The 23534-nt window shown below is 40.4% G+C and overlaps 2 protein-coding genes across 11 annotated transcripts in view; one reads left to right on the top strand and one right to left on the bottom strand.

The window, feature by feature from the left end:
* Positions 1-22036, bottom strand: part of Kiaa0825 (KIAA0825 ortholog) — a 441346-nt gene extending 419310 nt beyond the window's left edge. For 3 of the 5 annotated variants that reach the window (XM_006986534.4, XM_076551989.1, XM_076551990.1), the window contains exon 1: positions 21913-22036. The gene's annotated coding sequence lies outside the window, so the exon portion shown is untranslated. The remainder of the gene's footprint in view (positions 1-21912) is intronic. The other 2 variants (XM_042261769.2, XM_076551991.1) reach the window with 2 other exon arrangements.
* Positions 22037-22100: 64 nt separating this feature from the next.
* Slf1 (SMC5/6 complex localization factor 1) overlaps positions 22101-23534 on the top strand; it is a 71310-nt gene continuing 69876 nt past the window's right edge. The window contains exons 1-2 of one of the 6 annotated variants that reach the window (XM_042261776.2): positions 22619-22757; positions 23085-23145. The gene's annotated coding sequence lies outside the window, so the exon portion shown is untranslated. Of the gene's footprint in view, positions 22236-22476; positions 22758-22781; positions 22803-22895; positions 23036-23084; positions 23146-23534 lie in introns of those variants that run through there. The other 5 variants (XM_076551996.1, XM_076551995.1, XM_042261775.2 and 2 more) reach the window with 5 other exon arrangements.

Below are 23534 nucleotides of genomic sequence, written 5' to 3'. Positions count from 1 at the left end.
GGGGTAGACCAGCCTACACCCGGGGTGCGTCTACCTTCCTCGGTGAAAGCTTCTGGAAACTCAGAAAAGGCCACGCCCAAAGGTGCATCCCAGGAATGACCTAGACACCTCCTAACCCAAGGAAGCTGACAACAAAAAAGAACCACAGCTCCTCAAAGTCATGCAGCATAGACAGAGATATTTAAACCCCTTAGATGATAGCCCACGGGTTAAAAAAAGTAGCTCATGTGTGAGTGAGTGTGTGTATAAATTTTTAAAAATTACAAATCATTGCTTATCCCAAATAACTGTCCAGATACTTCTTATTTTACTTTTCTATTAATTTTTCCTTTCCTTAAATATTGTTAACAAAGTCTAAATTTATTCAAACTCCTAGCCTTTAATTCAAGATTTTTGATAGGCAAGAGGTCTTTGTGATCATGTCGTAGGATTATCTATAAATATATAACCAATTACCTTTGGAAGGTTAAGAAAGAGGGAAGACAAAACAACACAGAAATTGAGGGTTTGCTTGGGAATCACGGGGAGGGGGGTATGAGAACAGCCATGGAATATAAACAAAGCAGGATCAGAGGCTGTCTACCTGTCACAATGCTTTTCAGAATGTGTACTTCAACGTCAGCTAAAACTGAATGACTGGAGACACTTGCTAAATATCTAAATACCTGGGCCACCCCAGATGTGGCAAATTAAATTCTCTCAGCTTAGGAAACCAAGCTGGCAACATAAATGCTCCCTGGCGAATTCTCCTCACCAGGTCTTTATATCCTGATGCCTTTTACAGGTAAGCCTGCAAGTGTTGCTCTCCAAGAACACACAGTCAGAAAGTGGGTAGGTGGGTAGGTGAGCATTTGCATACCAAACCGTTATTCCTTGAATTATGCTCACACTGAAGGAAACAAACCAGGTTCTCTAACTTCTAGCCTTTAAATGAACATGCTTTATTCATCTAATTTTTCTGTATTACTTAGAGAAAGAGGTTGGCCAAATGGCCTCACATCACATTATCTTTACCCGGTTTTGAATAAGTGCCCCAAAGTTTTCCTGGCTGACTTTGATCCTGTTCTCTTCAGACCTTACTTAGCCTGGGAAGCTGAGATTACAGGGCTGTGGCATGAGGCAGGGCACAAAAGCACAGAGAAGCTTAAAACTATAATATAACATTAACACATTTCATTCTCATTTTAAACTGAATTTGGTTAAACATTATACAACCAAGTGGCATTTACAGAACCTCATGGGCAGAGGGTGGCAAAGGAAGATGATCTCAAAAACCACAAAAGCTGAAGTCTGTGGTTTGGACTGGAACAAAAATATCTCAGTTTGTTTGTTTGTGGTGAGCTTTTTTAACAAAAAGTTAGGTAATTAATCACAACGAGAAAACCAACAAGTATGAAGTGTAAATTTATTTCAGGATGAGAAGCAGCTGGCTGTGGTGACACACACAGAACTCAGGAGATAGAACCTGGACGATCACACACTGGAGGGCTGTTCCAGGCCTTTTCTTTTGGGCCATTTCCAGCTCCCAACAGGACACAAAGATTTCTTATTAGTTATGAATGATGGAGACTTCTTCCTAGTTGCGAACGCTTGGCCTAGCTTAGGCTCATTCTGGCTCACTCTTTTAACTTAAATTAGCCTGTTTCTCTTTATCCACCTTCACCTCAGGGCTTGTTACGTCTCCTTCCTTCCGTGTGTCTTATTTTCCTGCTCCCTCGGGGTCTGTCGGGCAGCTGCCTGGCCTCTCGCCCAGGCCTGTCCCCCTCTCTCCTTTGTTTCTTCTCTCGCCTAGATTTCCCCTCCTATTTATTCTCTCTGACTGTCAGCCCTGCCTGTCCCTCTCCTGCCTAGCTATTGGCCAGTCCGCTTTTTATTAGACCAACTGGGTACCTTAAGCAGCAAGGTGGGACAGCAACACATCTTTTCATAATTAAACAAATGCAGCAAAAACAAACGTAACACATCTTTACACTGTTAACAAAGGCGGCATAGCGAATGTAATGCACTTTCACGTAGTTAAAGTAATATTCCTCAACAGAGGATCGCCTAGGCTACATAGTAAAACACCGTCTCAAACAAAAAATAAAATAAAATAAATAAGGCAGCTGAGGGCAGGAGGTGATGGGGAGACGGCTCAGGATGTAAAATCCCTGCCACACATGTGCGAGGGTCTGAGTTCAGGCAGAAGAATGCACACAGGTAATGGGGGAGCCCAGCCCATGAAGGACAGTCAAACCGAGGCTGTTTGCTTCTAGAATCTGGACTCAATGAAGTTTCTGAACACTGAAAACATCACCTAGGAAGAAAAGGCCTGTTTATGTTCTGGGATGATTGTACTCTGTTCTCTGTACAATTACTTTCAAGATAATTGGGGTTTATGTCAGCACTGCTTGTGCTTAACCACTGGATCTCATACTAAAGCACTGGCAGTGACAAGTCCCCAAATTAGCATAAAGATGGAATTTTAGTATCATACTTAAAACTAGAAAATCCTTTTAAAAGATATGTACTATTCTACATAGAAAGGCAGTGTCACTTAAAGCTGTTTCTCAGGTTTCAATCATTATTGTTAAATTGTAGATATTCAGTAGTTCCAAGATTCTGTATTTCTAAACAGTTCCAAAGCGACACAAACCCTGCTGGCTAGACAGCAAGTCCAGGAGAGACATTTCTGTCTGAGCCTATCTCTATTACTCATGAGCGAGGTAAGCGTCTCTCTACCACCTCTACAACTAAAGGGTTGCTATCAAGATAACACAAGTCAACCCACGGGCTATACTCTGAAGACTCTGTGACATATAGAAGAACTCAATAAGTGCCATCCGTTGGTGTTATGGAAAAATATTAAAAGCATATATTGTGAACCATTAGAAAGCCATTTCTAGAATCAACTGAACTAACAGAAACACTAATATAATACTATCATTCTTCTCCAAGCAGTCATTAGAACGTCATTTCACATTGAAGGACATTCAAAACATAAGTGAGATACACTATGTGGCTTTATTAAATTCATAAATCTGAAACTGATATGAATGAATTTGCATGAAGCTAGCAGGATCTCAGCTATTTAAAGACCACACTTCATTTCTATGTCAGAAAAGCAGGTACACAGTGTGTTCCAATTCACTTATTTGAAAAGCTTCCTCTAAATTTAGAAATATTCATATTTGTTTTAAAATTAAAATTACCTTTTGTTGTTTAAGGACTGAAGTTTAGAAAAAATAGCTTTAGAGCTGTGGTGATTTAAGAATGATATATGATACAAACCATGGATCAAAAATAGGAACATTAGGATGGAATAAAGGTAAAATTTCAACCTGAAAAATATTTCAGCATCTATCACCAGAACTTTCTCCTCCCACATTCACCTGCTGTTTCATGTTTAACAATATCAGAGCAAAAATCACCAATATCAAATCATTAGGACTAGGAATACAAGAAAAACAGAGTGAGCAGGATTAGACCAGCATCATATCTTCTTATTTCATTTCACATTTTTCCAAATCAAATATAGCTGCAAAACAAAACTCTTGAAAACGCCTGACCTAACTATTATCCTTGACAAGGCAGGTATTAGCTGTCTCTCAAATCCAAAAAGCAAGTAACTCTACTTCAGTTTGACCTATTTATGCCTCCTAGATTTATCAGATGCATTTTTTAATGACCCCAAACCAAAGGAAATGTAGAAATCTATTTGAAAAGTTGACATTAAGGTTGTGACACCAACCAAAATAACAAGAGAACTTAAAGTTAACTGACAGAAATCCCCAAACCAGCCTGCTCCCCTCCTAATTTAAAAAGCAGTCGCTCTGTGAAAAAGTGACGGCGTGTCAACCGCCTCTTTGAAACTCCCGAAGTTTGTCAGTTGGTGTTTGTGTCATAACCTTGATATCATTTAAACAAACCTTAAATATCTATTATTTAAAAATATCTTGGAATTGAAGATATCCTAAAGCTTTGAAGAAACCATCCTCAAAGCACTGCAAGTCCTCATGTGCCACTTTTATTAGAAGTAGTGCATAAAACATTTGCTGTTGACAAATCTAACTCATTAAAAGGTGACATGGATGCATTTTAAAATCACTGGCTGGCATCATTATCTGCAGTGCCTTTTATAAATTATTCCTTTTCCCTTTGACTGAACTTGTCAGAGTTCTCTCGAAGAGCCTGGGTGTTATGCCTTACAGTCAATGCTTTCAACATGTTTAGACAAGTCACAAGCTAAACAAACAGTGGTATTTTATTTTGTAGAAATGAGAAAGGGTAGCACAAGTACAGATTATTTCACTCAATGCATTGATTTTTAACTAAAGACAAAGTCAGTTAGTGATGGTTTCATCTCACACAAAGGACTTAAAAATAAAATAGACTGTTTGTGTAGAATAGGGGATTTCAAAGGAAGCGACAATAAGAGAGATTCTGGCAGCCCAGCTGCACTGTCATGCAGAAAACTTGGTTTAAAATTGAATTGTGCTTCCCCTGACATCAGAGATCAGGTATATCAGAAGGCTGACAGCTGGCTGGCACACCAACTTCCTGAAGAAATATACTAACTGTATTCTTCCAGAGGCCGCAGGAATAAAATTATAGATGCCTTGAAGGAAACTGAGTAGGCAGAGTACAAAATTATTCAAAATATGAAGAAAGGCATTTCTTACCTAATTTTATTTCAGAAGACTCTAAGAATGAGCTGTCTTCTAATCTCAAGCAGATTAAAAAATTATTTCCTTATGAGTTGTTAGCAGAAATGTTCCGTCTTTCCCAAAATCTCTAAGATAATTGGACAAAGCTTCATCACTGGCACAGTGGGGGAGGGGAACACATTTAAAACACCATCTATTTGATACCATCTATGCTGATAGTAAAGCTTCTATTTTGATATTATGCTTCTAGGTTTGAGCTCTAAATGAACTATGTTGGGATACATAAAGACATTCTGATGGGCTACTGAAGAAAAGTTAATTAACAACAAGGACCAGAGAGTGTGTGCACATCAAAACAGTGGTACTTAGGGAAAAGTATATTTAAAACTTTATTTATAAGTACTGATAATTCCTAAGGAATTTCAGCTCTAAGAGAATAAATCCTGATTATGTTGTTGGTGTTGTTAGGGTTAGAGCCTGGGTACCAGCACCCCCAATAAGTTAGTCCCTGACACTTATCTTCAATAGTTCAATTAAAGAGACAAAGAACAGGGCAAAGCAGAGAAAGATGTATTCACTGTGGTCAAACTGGCATGAGTAACAAAGCAGTCGAGCAATCCTTGGCCGCAATGCATCTTTGGAGGCCTGACATTGGTTCAGGATTGAACAGGAAGCAAGAGGTGAACACAAGCAAGCTGTCTTGGTCAAGGTGTGAGACAATCATCTCTGATCTGATAAAGTCCCAGCTCCAGAGTCTCTTGAAAGGTGCCTGACAAGTTGTCAGACCTGCAGGAACTGTTTTTCCTAGAGACAAGTTCCTCCTCGGGCTAGCACCTGGCCTCAGCCTTCTTCTCCTAGTAAGGTTTCTGGGGAAATGTTAATTACTCAAGGACCATTGTTTTAATAGTCTGATGTTAAAGGGAGAGGCCAAGTATTTTTCTTTGGGATATCTTTGGTCCTGTAAGGAAGGTTATAGCTGAACAAGAGAAAACAGACAACATGACTCAATTCAACTGCTTTTTTCCTTTAGTTACCTTTAGAGCCATCTTTTCCACCCTTCACTAGGCAATGTTGTTAAAAATAGGTTCTGTCACTGTTATTTGGTGTGTGTGTTACAATATTATTTAACCATTCTCTAATATTCACTATTTTTAAAAAGGGTCTTTCTTAAAGATACTCAATATAATTGAGATTCCTACTAAAAAGATTCTGATTAAGTTCATTTATGCCTGGCCCTGAGACTCTTGTCCATGATTACAACTCCACTAACAAGGTGTCACCAGTGAGCCTGTCTTTATCTGCAGCAAGTACACTATGTTACTTTTGTCTAGGGAGTTTTTGCTCTTTTGTGTAATTTAGAACATCCTGTAGTAGTATTTTCTTTTCAATCAACAGTAAATATTGAAGAACTTATTGAGATTGCATTGGGAAATCGAGCAACAGGACAGCATCAAGATTTCTTTCTGTGGAACTGAACCTAGGACAATAACCATGCCAGGCAAGCACTCAACCACAAAGCTTCAACCCCAGACCATAGAACTGAGATTTCTAAACCATGTGTATCACATGCCATTTCAAGGTCTCGTTTTCATGTATTAATGCTTTATTATTACTACCATGGGAATTCCATGTATCTACTGAGTGTTAGATTTATTTGTATTCACTTCATATTTTGAATGTTATAATTATTTTATGTATTTGTCTAAAATTTTTGTATGATGGTGTATTTATCCAGAATATTTGCTAAGCACATTTTTCCTACGGTCATCAAACATAAATTAGCTTGAATTACTTCAAAAATCTGTACTGTTTTTTTTATCTTGGCTTATTCAGAGGAAAACGTTAAGCACAGATGCAGTTTTGTCCACCAACAACAGCCAAGTACCACTCAACATTTGAACAAAGGTGTACATTTGATATCTAGGCAAAAATAAAAATTACCCATAAGAAATCATAAATCAATTAACAGAATATACATATTTTCAATCAAACTGAGGAAATCGTGAAACAGGACTGGAAGCAGGACTTGCCACTGCGGTTGAGAATGACCCACAAATGCTCTCCTAATAAGAACTATGGGTCAGCCAGAGCTGGCAAATGCTCAGCTTAGAAATTAGTTGTAACGAACATGGAAGTTCTAGTAGTTTTTTTTTTCAAATAGATTACATTTTATTTATTAAACTTATTTAGCCCATTTTCCTTCAGTATAAATTTCATTGCTTTCCCAAATTCATATTAAAGTTAATTAAATTTAATTACTTAATACCTAAGTATTTTTAAATTAAAATTTTGAAATTAAAATATAACTTTTGGATAGTAACATTCTGAATACTCTTGTTACCAGCAATTACAACCCAGTCAGCATATAGGTTTTCCCAGTTTAGACCAGAAACTTCTTTGCAATGGCCAAAGAGAATCCATTTAACACAACCATCATGTTAACTTCATTGGAAGTGAGGAGAGTCAGGCAGCCAACAGTCTGCTGGTCCCATGTCACAGTCGTAACTGGAACCAGTGTGCTTGGGCTTGGCAGAGGTGGGCAAAGGAGCCCAAAAAGTCAGCACTAGCATATGAGAAGAGATGTAGGAAAGGAGACAGCAGGAAGTGACATCTGTCTGTCCTTCCTCACACACAGCATTCCTCCATCCTCACACACGTTACAGAGATTCACCATGAGTTGAGAGAAGAGGATTTAAGCACAACTGTCCAACCACAGGCACCACAACTACAGACACGGAATGAGTTCCAGGAAACCAAACGTGAAACTAAAACAAGACATTTATGATCATCAGCACAAGGTTATACATCACACAATACATTTATTATAGGGAAAATAAGGTGGTAATGGAAACCTTAAGTAGGAAAAAACCCACAGAATATAGAGTTGTTATAATATATGATGTAAAATGGTCACTTTTCAATAAGAAATGAAGATTATATATAGACAAAAAATAGCTAGTAGAAATTGTCTACATATTTTCATACTGTTGGCCTAAAATAAAGATTTCAAAGTAGATATTAAAAATACATTCTAGGTGGGCAAGATGGCTCACATCTTTAATTCCAGCACTTGGGAGGCAGAGTCAGGAGGATCTCTGCTAGTTTGGGGCCAGGCTGATTTATGCAGTGAATTCCAGGGCTTCATAGTGAGACTCTGTCTCAAAAAATTAATAATTTTTTTTCAGTAGAGAAACAGGGGGGTGGGGAACAGGCAGTTAGGTTGATGAACATCTGCACCCCAGGTACTTGGGTGGTAGAGGCAGGAATATTGCAAGTTCTCAGACAACATGAGCAAGAGAATGAACAATGAAAATAAATAACAAAAGGAAATTCTAAATTTGAATTTTCAAGATAGTAAATAAAATTCATTATAGAGCTCTGTTACTGTACGACTAAGAAATAATAATTTAACACGAATGAATATAAATTACCCAACTTCAACAAAAGGAATAAACAAGAATTTTTAAAGAATGAGCAGAGTCAGACATGTGAGAAAATACAAGTATTAAAAACAAACAAATGAAAATATGTAAAGGGAATACCAGCAGAGGATTACACAAATAAAGTGCTAAAATAATATTTGAGGCCATAATGGATAAAAACATAAAAAAACTTCATGATAAACATTAACTTACCTATGGAAGACATTTTAGCATCCTAAGTAGGATGAAGACACTTGTCACTAGGTATAATCGAGCTACTCAAAGACAAACAGAGCACCTTGTATAGAGAAAACTACAACACAAGGGGAACATCAATATCATTAAATACTAGCCTTATATCAGAATGCCATACTTGGAAAACATCAAAGCTTTAAGAGGGAAAAGCGTCAATCAAACATTCTGAATCTAGGATAATCTGGTCATTGTCTCTAAACAATATTAAATAAAGGCTGAGAAATAGTTGCTAGCAGCCTTGCTTAAAAAAGAAATACTAAAGGAAATGACAATAAATGGTAACTGAAATACATAATAAAAGATAAATGTGTATATATATATATATATATATATATATATATATATATATATTTGTGGGGGGGTCGAAGGAATTAATTAAAATTCCATCTCTTAAGATATACAGCCACAGTAATAAAAACAATATGGCATTGGTACAAAAACAGACATGTAGACAAATGGAACAAAATTGAATTGAAGACCCAAACATGAGCACACATAACTTCAGCCACTTAACATTTGAGAAAGAAATAAAAAACATAAGCTGGGGAAAAGAAAGCATCTTCATCAATATGGTGCTGGGAAAACCGGATGTCCACTTGCAGAAAAATAAAACTAGACTTGTTATCTATCACCTTGCACCAAAACTAACTCCACATGGATCACAGACCTAGACCTCAAACCTGAAACACTGGAAAGGTGAGAAGAAAGCTTGGGCAGTGCCATACACGATACAGGTGTAGGAAAGGACTTCCTGTGCCAAGAATCAAGACCAACAACAGACAAGTTCGACTTCCTAAAAATAAAAAGCTTCTGCATGGCTACAGAAACAATCTATCCAGTGAAGGGGATGCCCACAGAATGGAGACATCTAACAGAGGATCAGTATGCAGAATATACAAAGAATTCAAAAAACAAAACAAAACAAAATCTGAAAAATGGACCTGGGATTTGAATACAGAATTCTTAAAAGGAGGAGGAGGAGGGAGAGGAGGGTGGGGGAAGAGGAGAAAGCCATTGTCCCTAGAAATTAGAAAAATGCAAATCAAAACAACTTTAAGATTTCATCTTACCCTAGTCAGAACGAAAAAGATCAACAAAAGAACTGACAACAAATGCTGGAGAGGATGTGGTGTGGGACACACGGTCACACACACACACACACACACACACACACACACACACACACACACACCAGGACAGGATGCTGGAGAGGATGTGGTGTGGGACACACAGTCACACACACACACACACACACACACACACACACACACACACACACACACACACACACCAGGACAGGATGCTGGAGAGGATGTGGTATGGGACACACACACACACCAGGACAGGATGCTGGAGAGGATGTGGTGTGGGTCACACGGATGGATGGGGACACACACACACACACACACACAAAACCAGGACAGGATGACTCTCACTCACTGTTGTGGGACTGCCAACTGGTGTAGCCACGATGGAAATCAGTGTGGAGAATGGAGAATTCTCAAAACCCTAAACTAAGTCTGCCATACGACTCAGCTATATATACTACTCCTGGCATGTGCCCAAGGACTCAACACCCTACTCTAGAGATACTGGCTCAGCCAAGGTCATTGCTGCTCTATTCACAAAAGCTTGAAAAAGGAAACAAACTAAATGTCCTACAGTAGACAAATGATAATGAAAATGTAATACATACACACTGGAATACTATTCAGCTGTAAAAAGAAACAAAATCATGAACTTTGCAAGTAAGTGGATTAAACTAGGAAAGATGATATTGAGGGAGGTAACTCAGACCCAGAAAGACAAACGTCGCAAGTTTTCTCTTATTGGATGCTTCTAGCAGCTCTAAATCTTCAGATGTGAATATGTAGCCTGTGGTAATTGAGGAAACCAGGAAAGACGCAGACTTCCCTCCTTGGCTTGTGGTCCACTTTCTTCATTTTCTACTCAGCTTTGGGTTGAATCTGCCACACACCTCACTCAGAATTCTCCTTCTCTTACTAGTTTCACTTCTGAAAAGCCCTACCACTACATCGAGCTCACCTGGATAACCCAGAACATGTCCTCTATGTTAGGGAAATGGATGAGCAACTTTAATTCCACTTGGACATTAATTCCTCTTTTCCACAATAGTCCCAGATTCTAGAAAGAACCACATCGTACTTTCCAGGATATTCACTGGATTTTTTTTTTTATTCCAACATTACATTTGGAACAAATATAAATGCCAAGTTTGTTTAATAAAGTCCTTGATGTAGCAGTAAGAATTACTAATTTTATTATTTAAAACTTTGTATAGTATTTAGCCAGGCAGGAAGTATAGGCGGAACTAACAGAGAGAAAAATTGAGAAAACAAAAAGACAAAAGAGAGATGCCAGTCTGCCGTCTAGGAAGCATCATGTAAAGGCAACGGGTAAAGCCACAGGACACGTGGAGACATGTAGATTAGGAAAAAATGGGCTGAGTATAAGAGTAAGAGCTAGACAATGGTAGGCCTGAGCTAATGGCTGAGCAGTTTAAATAATATGTGTCTATATGTTTATTTTATAAGTGGGCTATGAAACTACCGGGGCTTGGCGGGACCCAGAGGAAAAAAACTCTAGCTACATTAGTATATGCAGTTTCCCAAAATTAACCAGATTGGGCTATCAATTTGGTAATTATGCTTCAAAGAAAACATTAGGCAATGTTTGTTGTCAAAAATAAAATTCAAGCAAAAAGTTAGATTTCTGGAAAATGTGCATTTTGGAAGATGGTCTGTATTTTAAGATGTTCCTGATGAGATTCCTCATGAAATGTATTAGGATTTGGAAGATCAGTATACCTCATTGAAAAAGATTATTTTCTAAAAAAGCCACTTCATTACGGAACAGAATCACATGTCTGTAAAATAGTCAGTCAGTGAGGCACGGTTCACAGTGACAGCAGCAGCAGTGACCCGATGTGCTCTCATAGCTACACTAAGACAGGACCGCATGCCTGCGAAGTTTCAGGGTCGGGGCAGTGCTAACAGTCACAGTCATCTGAGCAGACTCTCAGAACACCTCACCTGTGAACCGAAGGCTGGATCTTCTTCACTTACTTCTGCCAATACCGCCTATTGAAACACACTGAGTGGGAGCTTAACTCTGAGGTTAAACATACTGAGTGGGAGCAGACCTGAGGTTTAACTCTTCCATCACGGCAGACAGAGAATACAAAAATAGTGCAGCCATTTCATTAATTTTTTTGTTTTGGGAATACAGATATTCTTTTACAGGACATTACATTAATGGTGTGCTACTGAAATACGGTTTTTAAAATGTTTAATTTTATTTTATATTACAATAAATATGTAGATAAAACTCAGTAACTAAGAATTCAAAACAGCCAGGCTCTGGAGGTCAAGGCAAATTGATCAGTAGTTCAAATTCAAGGCCAACTTAGACTACAGAGGGAGACCTTGTCTCCAAACAAAACAGGGCTGGGGAAATAGCCCAGTTAGTGAAGAGTCTGACACGAAAGTATGAGAACTTGAGCTCAGATCCCTCGGTGAACAGTGATAGCACACTTCTGTGACCACAGTGCTGGGATGCTGAGAGCTTCTGGCCAGCCAGGTCAGCTCACTTGGTAAGCTCCAGATTCAGTGAGAGAGCCTAGCTGGGGAGGGGACGGCCAGGAAAAATGGAGAAAGCCACCAAGCCATACCCAAATGCACTGTCGAATCACACACACAGAGCCCCCTTACACACACACACACACACACACACACACACACACACACACACACACACATATATATATATATATATATATATACACAACTACCATAAAAAACAACAATAATAACAAAACCAAAACAATGACAGAAAACATTCTCTGAAGGTTTTCAGTAACATTTAAGAATGTAAGCGACCCCTAACACCAACACCTGAAAGCTGCTAGGTTAAACAAATGATAAAGTCCCAAAAGACAGGATCAAATAATAATAATCAGATGAATATCAGATCCCCAAGGAGATGGGCACAAAAGTCATTGCAGGAACAGTCTCATCATGCCTCTGCACAACCAGTCCATTTCTGAACTCTTTCCCAAAGAGCAGAAGACTTTTAAGGTTAGTTCACTTTTAAGGAACAATTTCATCCCTCATGGACATGTCTGAGAGCAAACACGAATGAACACACACTAGAGAAAGAATGGTATGTCTACAAAACCTAAAGGAGTATATTACTGTGTGATTAAACAAACCTTGTGTTTAAAAGTCAAAAATATATGATTAGCTAAGGTTAAAAATAAAGCAAGGAAAATAGGTAAAGAAATGTCATAATGTTATATAATAAGAACATAATAAATACAATACAAAAGACTCATAATGAAAATTAAGGCCTCAGCGTAACAAGCCTGAGAAATCTTCCTAAAGCTCATCATTTCGAATCAGGTGAGCTCCAGACTTACACTATTAGATAGCTGAGCCTTCTTGAGAGAAAAAGTAGGAAGACTCGGATGAAAGCTGCTGACTGCTAGAGAGAAAGACATCTATACAATCTTAAGACATCCATGGCCGGTGTCAGGGAAGAACTCTTCTCAGTATATATTAGAAAATAGTGAAGCTGAAAAAGAGCACTCGTCATGTCCACAAACTGGTGTGTGCCAGGTAGAAAAAAAATCAAGAAGCCTTTTCTGGAAAGCATGATGTAAACTGAAAAAGTTCTATTTTTCATCCTTAAGACCTAGCACTGAATTGCAGTTACAGGTCCAGAGGAACTGGACAGGCTAAATCTCTTCAGTCTCATTTCCTTCTGAAGATAGAGATATTCAGCTGTGGTTCACATGAAACAAAAGGCTCCTACTCACTGAAGTGACAGTTACAGACCATTATTTAAGAAGCAATGCAAAGCTGGGTCTCCACAACTGCCTTAAACACAAAGACAGGCGCTATAAAACTATAATAATTTTTATATTTTAGCAAACATTATTCCGGGCACATAAGTAACTAGATAATATTTAAACTGTGAATATTAATATTACTTGTGTGATGGAAATTGATTATTTTTCTATCAAAACTTATTGTTTTGTATCTGGGAGAACTACAGAGTCTCACCATACCATGAGGGCGGCTTCAAACTTGTGACTCCTGCTTCATCCCCCAAGACCTAAGATTACAGGTATGAGCAGTATTCCTGGCTAACATTTCATTTCTTGATACTTGAATGCAGAACTTTAGGCCATAGTTTGTTTAATTGCTGAATTTCAAATGCAGTCACTCACCAAACACATTTATAAATGGCTCTTTGGAACATGTCTTTTGATTCCTCAACTGTTCTTTACAGCTAACAAAACTATTATAAAATATAGGAGCTAGTGTAAGAAGACATGTCTTGAGCATCAGTGTCTGGGAATTGGAGTTGTATTTTCTGTGAGGGTGAGAGAGGCTGTGGCATTAAACTGAAGAGCTGAAATTCAAAGAGTTAAAAATTCTAGCATACAGCCAAAGCTGGTTACACTAGTAGCTAACATTGTACAGAGTACTATGGTGGCAACATGAAATCCCTTTCACAGATAACTTTGGTGTGAGGATTCACCTAACAGAGACTTTCTAAAAATGTTAATTAATTTATTTACTTATTTGGATAACCTTGAACTTGGATCCCCCTGTCTCCCTTTACTGGGAAGATGGTATACACTACCCTAACTGGTTCATGTGGTTTCAGGAATCAGACCCACAGCTTCAAGCATGATAGCTGACTACAGGCCCTCTGCTGAAGATTTCTCAGAACAGGGTAACAATTTGATACTGTTACTCTCCTCTTTTTTTTTAATATGTTGTCAAGCCTGCACTGAAGCCTGAGGTCTCAGACCACCTCACCCACGCCCTTTTCCTATTCTCTTTTGTTCTTGGTGTCTCTAAAAGCCTCTTGCACATATACTCCCTCTTGACATCTGCTTCTAGGGAAATTTGAACATGTGTTTACAGTACAAACCACCACATTAAATTCTCTATGTCCATTATTTCATTTAATCTCCACAAAAGTACTATGAAGTCATCATTGCTATCCCTATTTTTGAATAAGGAAACAGGCCAAAAGAACTTAGGAGTTAGGATTTAAATCCAAAACATTTTTACACTTCAAAACATTTATTATACTATCATTTAACAGTAGGGTGTCTATATAAAAGTGATAACACATTCCTAAAACTGAATAGTATGCAGGTCCTAAACTCATTTTATAGTAACAAATTTATTAACATAGGAAGATTTATGGAATAAGAAAAAAAGTAGGTCACAAAATAAATTGCATAATATTACTTTTACTTTTAAAGCACATACACATACATCTGAAACAACGTAGAGAGACATGATGAGTAGGTATCTCTGAGTGGGGTTAATGAGCAGGCTTTTATGCCCTTCTTTTTGGCTTATTTGTATATGCAAATATTTCTGTAAGAAATGAAACATCAAAGAGGAAAGGAAAAAGAACAGAAGAAAATAAGCGCCAATTCAACCCTGCTGAAGACTCTGGTCACACACACAAATCAATGCACACTGAAAAGCCTAACATCTTTAAACATGTGCACACTGTGTCTACAGCCTGGCTTAAACTCTGCCTTTACTGTAGCTCTGTTAGCTGTCACTCTCCTATACATCCAGGTGACTTAGTGACTGTTCTCTTTTCTCCACTTTTTCCTTCTGTCCCTTTCCAAAAGTCCTCACTAGGCCCACATTCCTCATTATCTTCCTTCATCAAGACTTTCTTCATCTGTACTGCTGCAAGCAAAATTCTTCATTCTGCATGCCACTGTTACAACGTTTGTAAGTGGTCTCTATAATAACTATTTGTATATATAACTTTATTTCATAGTAGAGTATAAGTAAAGCGATTCTTCATCCTTGTCTAATTTATAATACATAGTTATCCCCATCAATATACTTTTAAAGATTTTATTTTTTTAATTTATGTGTATGGAGTGCTTTGCTTGAATGTTTGTATGTATATCACATGCATGCCTGGTACCTGTAGAGCGCAGAAGAGGATGTGGAAACCCCCAGAATTGCTACAAATGGTTGTGAGCCACCATGAGGGTGCTGGAAACCAAGCCCTGATCCTCTACAAAAGCAATCTCTCCAGAACCTCCATTAATCTTAAATCTCTACAAGATCGAGGGAGAATAAAAGTCTATATTTGTTTAATGTCAAATGGGAGTCAGGCGAAGTGTTTGAGCCTTTCCATAAACCAACTCACAAGATTTTTGAAGCAGTCCTGTGGGTCCATTTTATATACAGAAGCATAAGTTCATAAGTCCACAAAGATCCCTTGACTACTTGTGTAGAAACTTTTTAATTAAAAAAAAAAAAGCTGATATTTAAAGTTCAAAATCCCCAAAACTCGAGTCTTGTACTTCCATTACAAAAGCATGATTCCATGTTGCTCCATGGGGAAGACATAGTACATATAAAGGCCCTACAGACCAAGGTTTTCTAGTGCACCAAAACTGCTCTCAGGTAATACTGGGTAGTTAACAGAAGTCAGTATTCACAAGTAATAGAAGAATTTAGATTATCTAATCCAATGTCTCTTATAAATGAGAAATATAACCCCCAGAGGAAGGAAATTCCCTTTATATACTACAATGTATATTATATTGTGAGGTGATATTGTGTTCCCAAAATATTGTGCACCCTAATAAACTTATCTAGGGTCAGAGAACAGAACAGCCACTAGATACAAAGACCAGAAAATGATGGCACACACACCTTTAATCCTAGCATTTCGAAGGCAGAGATCCACCCGGATCTCTGTTGAGTTCAAAGCCATACTGGAAACAGCCAGGCATGGTGACTCATGCCTTTAATCCCAGGAAGTGATGGCAGAAAGCAGAAAGGTATATAAGGTGTGAAAACTAGAGCCTGGTTAAGCTTTTAGGCTTTTGAGCAGCACAGTTCAGCTGAGATCCATTTGGATGAGGACTCAAAGGCTTCTGAGGAAACAAGATCAGCTGAGGAACTGGCAAGGTGAGGTAGCTATGGCTTGTTCTGCTTCTCTGATCTTCCAGCATTCACCCCGATAACTGACACCGGGTTTGTTTTTATTAATAAGACTTCTAACAATTCGTGCTACAATATTGGTAAACTGTCATGTGCTACTTGAGGTCATTGAAAAGTGGGTTACCCATATTCCTCTTGGCCTATGCATATAAACACTGTGCCTTTAAGAATAGTTAGAAGGCAATCTGTTTCCAAAAGATGTTACTGTTGTTTCTATCATGATATAAAACATGGACACTGGGCCGAGAAGCCAGAAGTCCAGGCCTGGAAAGCTCATTCCTGGAGAGAAAGCCTAATCAGAAGCTCCAGCTAAGTGCTTTGGCATCTTCAATTGGTTTCCACTAAGTGCTGTGAGCACCCAGTCTGCTGATGGTATCTCCACCTGCTGCTAAGTCTTACTCAAGGAATGGGTATAATTTTTTTTCTTTTTTCTTTCTTCTTCTCCTTCTTCCTCTTCTATCTTTGGGGTCCTGCCACCCAGCTCTAAAGTAAATATATAGAGACTTATTCTTACTTATGAATGCCCAGCCTTAGCTTGGCTTGTTTCTAGCCAGCTTTTCTTAACTTAAATTATCCCATCTATCCTTTGCCTCTAGGCTTTTACCTTTCTCTAATCTATATACCTTTCTTTCCTTCTCACACCCTGGCTGGTTGTGTGGTTGTGTGGCTGGTCCCTGGCATCTTCCTCTCCTCCTTTTCTCACTCCTCCTTCTTCTCTTCTCTTCTAGCCTAGATTTCATCTCCTATTTATTCTCTCTGCCTGCCAGCCCTGCATATCCCTCTCCTGCCTACCTATTGGCCACTCAGCTCTTTATTAGACCAATCAGATGTTTTAGACAGGCAAAGTAACATAGCTTTACAGAATTAAGCAAATGCAACATAAAAGAATGCAACACATCTCTACATCATTAAACAAATACCCCAGCCGGGCAGTGGTGGTGCACTTCTTTAATCCTAGCACTCAGGAAGCAGAGCCAGGTGGATCTCTGTGAGTTTGAGGCCAGCCTGGTTTACAAAGCAAGAACCAGGACAGGCTCAAAAACTACACAGAGAAACCCTGTCTTGAAAAAACCACACACACACACACACACACACACACAAATTCCACAGCATAAACAAATGTAATACATTTTAAACTAATATTCCACAACAAGTGGGGGCATTCTGTTCTGCCTGGCACTCTCTTGATCAGGAACTATAGCTGACTGCCTTAACGGGGCTTTCATAGTTGATTTCACCTAGATGTTTTAAGTACTTGGTTTGATATTTTGCTACATATCTATCTCTTACCATTAATGTTTTTACTTTGGGTTGATAAATACTTAATAAACTTATTCATTCAAATCTGAAAGTACAGCTATCATAGACCATTCTCTGTACCTAGCAAAACATATACATAAGGGCTAGGCCAGAGTTAAAACCTAATAGGTGGCAATATGGCCTTTAAATCATAGGTACGGTACTTAATAACTGTATGTGAACTAGCACAGCTTACAAAGTTAATCTTGTCTCAGCTTCATCATCTATAAAGAAGGCTAATATTCTGGTACTGTGAGGACTAACGGTTACATTGCATAGGAGATGGTAAGCAACCATAAAGAGTTGAAACTTATATGTAAATATGTACAATGTGTTGTTTAATAGCTGCCTTTAGAGGTAGCTGGTACTCAGGACTTAAGAGTCACTAAATTGCTATTGATCTCTACATCTCTTGCTTTTGTTGCAAGTACTATATCTACATAAAATACATATATTTACCTTTGGGTTAAAATGATAAAATTGGCCAATGATCAGTATTTATCTTATTCATGTGAAAATTACCTATGACAATGAACATGGCTTTTAAATCTTATCTCCAAGGTTTGTTATGTACACTGATTGACTACTTCTCCTTCTCCTTCTTCCTCTTCTTCTTATTCTCCTCCTCCTCCTTCTTTTTGGCTTCATAAAGATAGTGTTTCTCATGTAGCTTTGGAGCCTGTCCTGAAACTCACTACGTACTATTGTACCTAAGACCTAAATGAATGATTTTTTTAACTGAGTTCTTTTGAAGGACTTCTTCTCTTTTATGTGTATGTGAATGCACAAATATGTGCAGGTACCAGCAGAGTCCAGAAGAAGACACTGAATCACCTGGAGTTGGAGTTACAGACCCATTGTGAGCCACCAGATGTGGGTGCTGGAAGCGAAACTCCAGAATTCTAAAGTAACAGCAAGAACTCTTCCATCTCCTAGCCTAGTTTGTTGTTCTTTGTTTGGTTGGGTTTGTTTTTGAGACAGGGTCAGATAAGTTCAGACTTGGCTTGAGGGTCTAAGAAGTGACCCAGGACCTTAAACTCCTAACTGTCCTCCTCCAATCTGCCAAATACTGGAATTTCAGGCACATGCCACCATGCCAGGTAAACACAGTAAAACAGTCAAATTCCAGAGTCAGGTAAACCGGATTCAACTCTCAGTCATGACAATTTTCTGTGTTTAAGTTACAACTTTAGAGGATATATAAAATGCATGCAGAGACAGGATTTCTCTTTTGTGAGTATTAAACAGTGAATATAAGCTGTAAGGCAGAAGGTAGACACCTATGAGTATTCATGAAATGCTATATGAATATAAGTCACAAATAAGAACAGTGACTAAAAGCTAGTTGCTATATAGAAATACATAAAATCGCCGGGCGGTGGTGGCGCACGCCTTTAATCCCAGCACTCGGGAGGCAGAGCCAGGCGGATCTCTGTGAGTTCGAGGCCAGCCTGGGCTACCAAGTGAGTCCCAGGAAAGGCGCAAAGCTACACAGAGAAACCCTGTCTCGAAAAACCAAAAAAAAAAAAAAAAAAAAAAAAAAAAAAAAAAAAAAGAAATACATAAAATCTCCCTGAAAGAACTTATAACTGTTTACTTTAAGATATGAGTAAAACAATAAAAGAATCAATAAGATGATAATATATTTATCAATCAGAAAATTAAAGTTCAGTGATTAATCAAACAGGAGAGTAGAAAGGTCAACAAGTAAAGGTTGCTTTACTCTGAAAAGGCAAAGGGGCACCTGCCTGATGCTTCAGCATCTTTGTATTGAATACATTGCATTTTTCTTTTTAAAAATATTTTTATATGTGCATTTTATGTATATGGTGTTTTGTACACATGCATATCAGATGCACATCTGAAGAAGTCATTGGATCCCATGTGACTACAGTTATAGTTGATTGTGAGTTGCCGCATGAATGCTGGGAATTGAACTAGGCACCTCTGGAAGGGTGCTCTTAAGCACTGTGCTATCGCTCTAGCCCCAGTATTGCATTGTTCTTTATGGTAATCTCTCAGCTTCTCTGGGATAGACTGATTTGCAGGGGAAATGAGGAAATAATGTAGGGTAAAAAGGCCAGCCAAAGAAACCCATCCTGACCCTCAAACCAGAGCCAGTGAAAGAAACACACTTTAGCCCTGAAACCAAAACCAAAGAAACACATCCTGACCCTGAAACCAGAGCCAAAGAAACACACTTTGGCCCTAGAACCACAGTCACTGAAAGAAACACACCATGGCCCTAAAACTAGAGCCAAAAGGCTAAAAAGCGCCAGTGAAAGAAACACACTTTGGCCATGAAACAAGAGCCAAATCTGCCCCTGACCAACTGAGCACAAAACCAACCAATTCCTGAGCAGGAAAACCAACCAATCCCTGAGCACAAAATCAACCAATGCCTAAGTAGAAAAATTAACCAATCTCTGAGCTTGTCCAAGCTCAGGGGTTGAAATTTAACCAATTCTCACCCTGAAAATCTCCACCCTGGAAAAACTCCCCCCATAAGAAGCTCTCCTATGCCGTTCAGTTTACTCTTGCCTTTTCCCACCCTGGCACTTTCGTGGGGAGGGGAGGAATGGAACTGAGCAGAGAAGTAACAACTTTTCCCCAGAGCCGGAGCAGAGCAGAGAGGAGCAAGACTGTAACACTGTCACTGGGGAAACCTTCCCCTAGGGAAGAGAGTTGTTAAACTCCAGGGCACCTGAGCAGAACTGTAACAACTTTGATGGGTGTAGGAGGACAGCACCCACCTTTTACATGGTTTTTTGAGGAGGAGAGAAGCATAAGGAATCTGTGGATAGAAAGATATCGGAGACGAGACAGACAGAAACACAGGATAGCTTGGGGAGGACCTGGATAAAATCCACTGGCACCTTCTGTCTCTTCAAAAGGGTTTTTTGTAACAATGCCAAGGGGCTGGGCAAAAGACCTCCCCCTGCTAGATCTAAGCATACCGCCTAGCCCAAGTGCAGGCCCTTCCAAACCCCTGGTAACCATGCATGTGGTCAAGCCATCCATTGTGCAGCCTTGCTGGGTAAAGCAAGCTCAGATCTCACTAGGAAACCTCTGTGGGCTCCCCCAGGGGAAACTGAAACCCTCTCCTACTAGGGCAGAGTTGTTACATTGGGGAAACCTTTCCCTGGAGGAGGGCCGTAAGCTGCTACTCTTTCATGACTTTGTGGTGGTATTCCTAGGCTCCAGACTGCCAGGATCCCTTTCCATGTGAGCTGCAATGCTTACAAAAGGTGATTAATGAATTACAAGGCGATGAGTAAACTCAGCCGAAACTGCCTTAGTCCAAAAAGAATAATACTCTTAAAATTCATTACATGTCACCTTTTGTGTGTCTGAAGAAATGAGCATCTTTCCTCACACTACACATTTGTCAGAAGCAATTTCTCTGGGTTACTCAGACCTCCATTCAAAGTTCTCCTGAACTCTTCATAGTTGAGTTTGGAGTACAGGCAGAGCATCCCTTTCTGAAAGTATACCTAATTCTGGATCAATGGTTTCCAAAATGTAACACGTGGATCTAAAGCTGATGCAGGATATTATCTCATCAGTTCATAGCAATAACAAAAACAGAAGCCATTCTTCACTTAAAACCAAGGGAGGCCGGGCGGTGGTGGCACACGCCTTTAATCCCAGCACTCGGGAGGCAGAGCCAGGTGGATCTCTGTGAGTTCGAGGCCAGCCTGGACTACCAAGTGAGTCCCAGGAAAGGCGCAAAGCTACACAGAGAAACCCTGTCTCGAAAAACCAAAAAAAACAAAAAAACAAAAAAAAAAAAAAAACCCAAGGGAGAAGAGTTTAATTGTAAGTCAGGTGTGACTTCCATGCCCCATTCTGAAAGCAGGTAAAAGATGTCCTCTTCCGCTGCCTGCGTGCCCTCCCCGTGCACCCCTGAACTATGTTAACAGTATTTAGTAGGAGGAACATAATGTAACTTTCAAGAAACCACGGCGCCCAAATCCTGCAAACAGGAGACAGTAGGAACCCAGTTTTCTTCAGCCCGCCCAGGAACAGTACTTGGGGAGCCAAGATTGATTCCCACGTTGGAAATAGGTAATGCCAGTGAAGACAGTAAGCAGGGTCCCGAGACTTCTTCAGCCTCAGGGAGGGTCGGGCTCCGCGGGAGTGGACTGGGGACTTGCAGGTACAATGCTTGCCTGCTCACTTCTCGGTCCTAACAACACGCTTGCAGGCAGCGGGCTGGCCGGAAACCCCAGGCCGAAGAGACGAGAGGGGAAAGTCACTCACCAGCCTCCACCGGCGGCGCGGGTCCCGCAAGGGCCCGACGGGCTGACCGGCCAGAAGCAATCGGTCGGCAGCTCAGGCCGCCCTGGCGACCACTCCAGAGCGTCACTGACAACCACCCGGAAGTAGTGGAACCGCTTCCGGGGCCGCCGAGCGCGCGGCGGGAAATTATTTCCTAGTAGCAAGATTAGTGGAGCCGTGAGCGCTGCCGCCGCCGTCGCCGTCCCCCCTCCCGGCGCCCCCGCCGCCCCCGGCCCCGCCGCCGCCCCCGCCGCCGCCGCCGCCGCCCGAAGAAGTCAGCCCAGACCCTCCGGTCGGCCGGGAAGGTAAAGCGCCTCAGCCCGGAAGACGCCATTCCCCGCGTCCCCGGCCGCGCCGGTGACGTTCCCGCCGTCCTCGCCGGGCCGCGGCGGCGCCCGGGGCTCGCGCTTCCCACAGCCTTGCTTCCTGCACGGTGGCCCGCGCCGGCGGCCGGGGCCCGGACCGCGGCCCGCCCCGCCCCGCCCGGCCGTGTGGCCCGGGGCCTGGCCCGCGGCGTGCGCTCGGCCGGCCGCCGCTGCCGTCGGGCCCGGCGCTAGGCCGCCCGCGTCCCCGGTTTCCATAGAACCGGCCAGGTTGCCTCCCCCTCCCTGCCGGTTCCGGGCCGCTTCCCGCCCCGAGCTGCGGTGGAGGTGGCGGGGAGGCCCGGGGCCCGCCTTCCGTTGGGAGGAAAGTCGGGACCGGCTCTCTCCCTAGTACAGTGGTGTTTATCTCTGCGGCTCGCTTCTTAGGCTTTGAGTAGAAACGCGTGAACATCTTTCCCAAAGGGAGGGCTGTGCTCCTGGGGATTGTCTGCTGCCTGAGCACCAGTAAGAGACCTAAGGGATTATCCAGAAACTTATTCCACTTCCAAGGTCTGACTAAATGTTGACAAACACTGATTTGCCTTATACTCCAAATCAGGATTTGGGACCTGTGGTAGCTGGAACTTGATTGTAAAGTCCCCAGGCTCTTTTATGACAAATGACTGTCCTCTACAGAGGAAAAATTTTTGTTGAGACATTGGGAATGAACTGGATTCACAGTATACCTGTAACAGACACCACATCTGACGGACTTGTTACCCTGTCAGGATCCGGGTCTTAAGGTGGTTTTCAAGCTGTCCCTGTGAATGGAATGTTTGTCATTTATTCTAGGTGTTAAGAGCATGGCTGATCATTTGGTTGTAGATTGGTGTGGCAGGAAATTTGATTGTTTGTAAGTTAACAATAATTTGTTTTCACGTACTAGGGTGTTTAAAAACACTCAGATGTTTAGATCTATTTTACTGTAAGACAGTCTTTAATAAGCAACTAACCTATTAAACCTGCTTTCTAAATCCAGATTTTTTTCATGCTTTATTGACTTAGGTGATGGTCAATTATGGTTTAGAATATTTTTGCTTTTGTAAAGCAGAAAGCTTAGATTATGTTAATGTGTGAAGTAGTGGTCAATTGTAATTCCTTTTCATAATCAAAATTAAGAGTACTTAAGAGTTCATTCCATGCATTCACATTCTCCATGGATGCCTCTTTGATTTTTTTTAAGGAAACTAATAGTATAACCTTACTAACTAGATAGTATTTTTATTATGTATCTTTTCTACA

This window comes from Peromyscus maniculatus, chromosome 15 (genome assembly GCF_049852395.1).
Source record: "Peromyscus maniculatus bairdii isolate BWxNUB_F1_BW_parent chromosome 15, HU_Pman_BW_mat_3.1, whole genome shotgun sequence".
In the NCBI taxonomy this organism is placed as follows: domain Eukaryota; kingdom Metazoa; phylum Chordata; class Mammalia; order Rodentia; family Cricetidae; genus Peromyscus; species Peromyscus maniculatus.
This window is presented reverse-complemented; position numbering and strand designations above follow the sequence as displayed.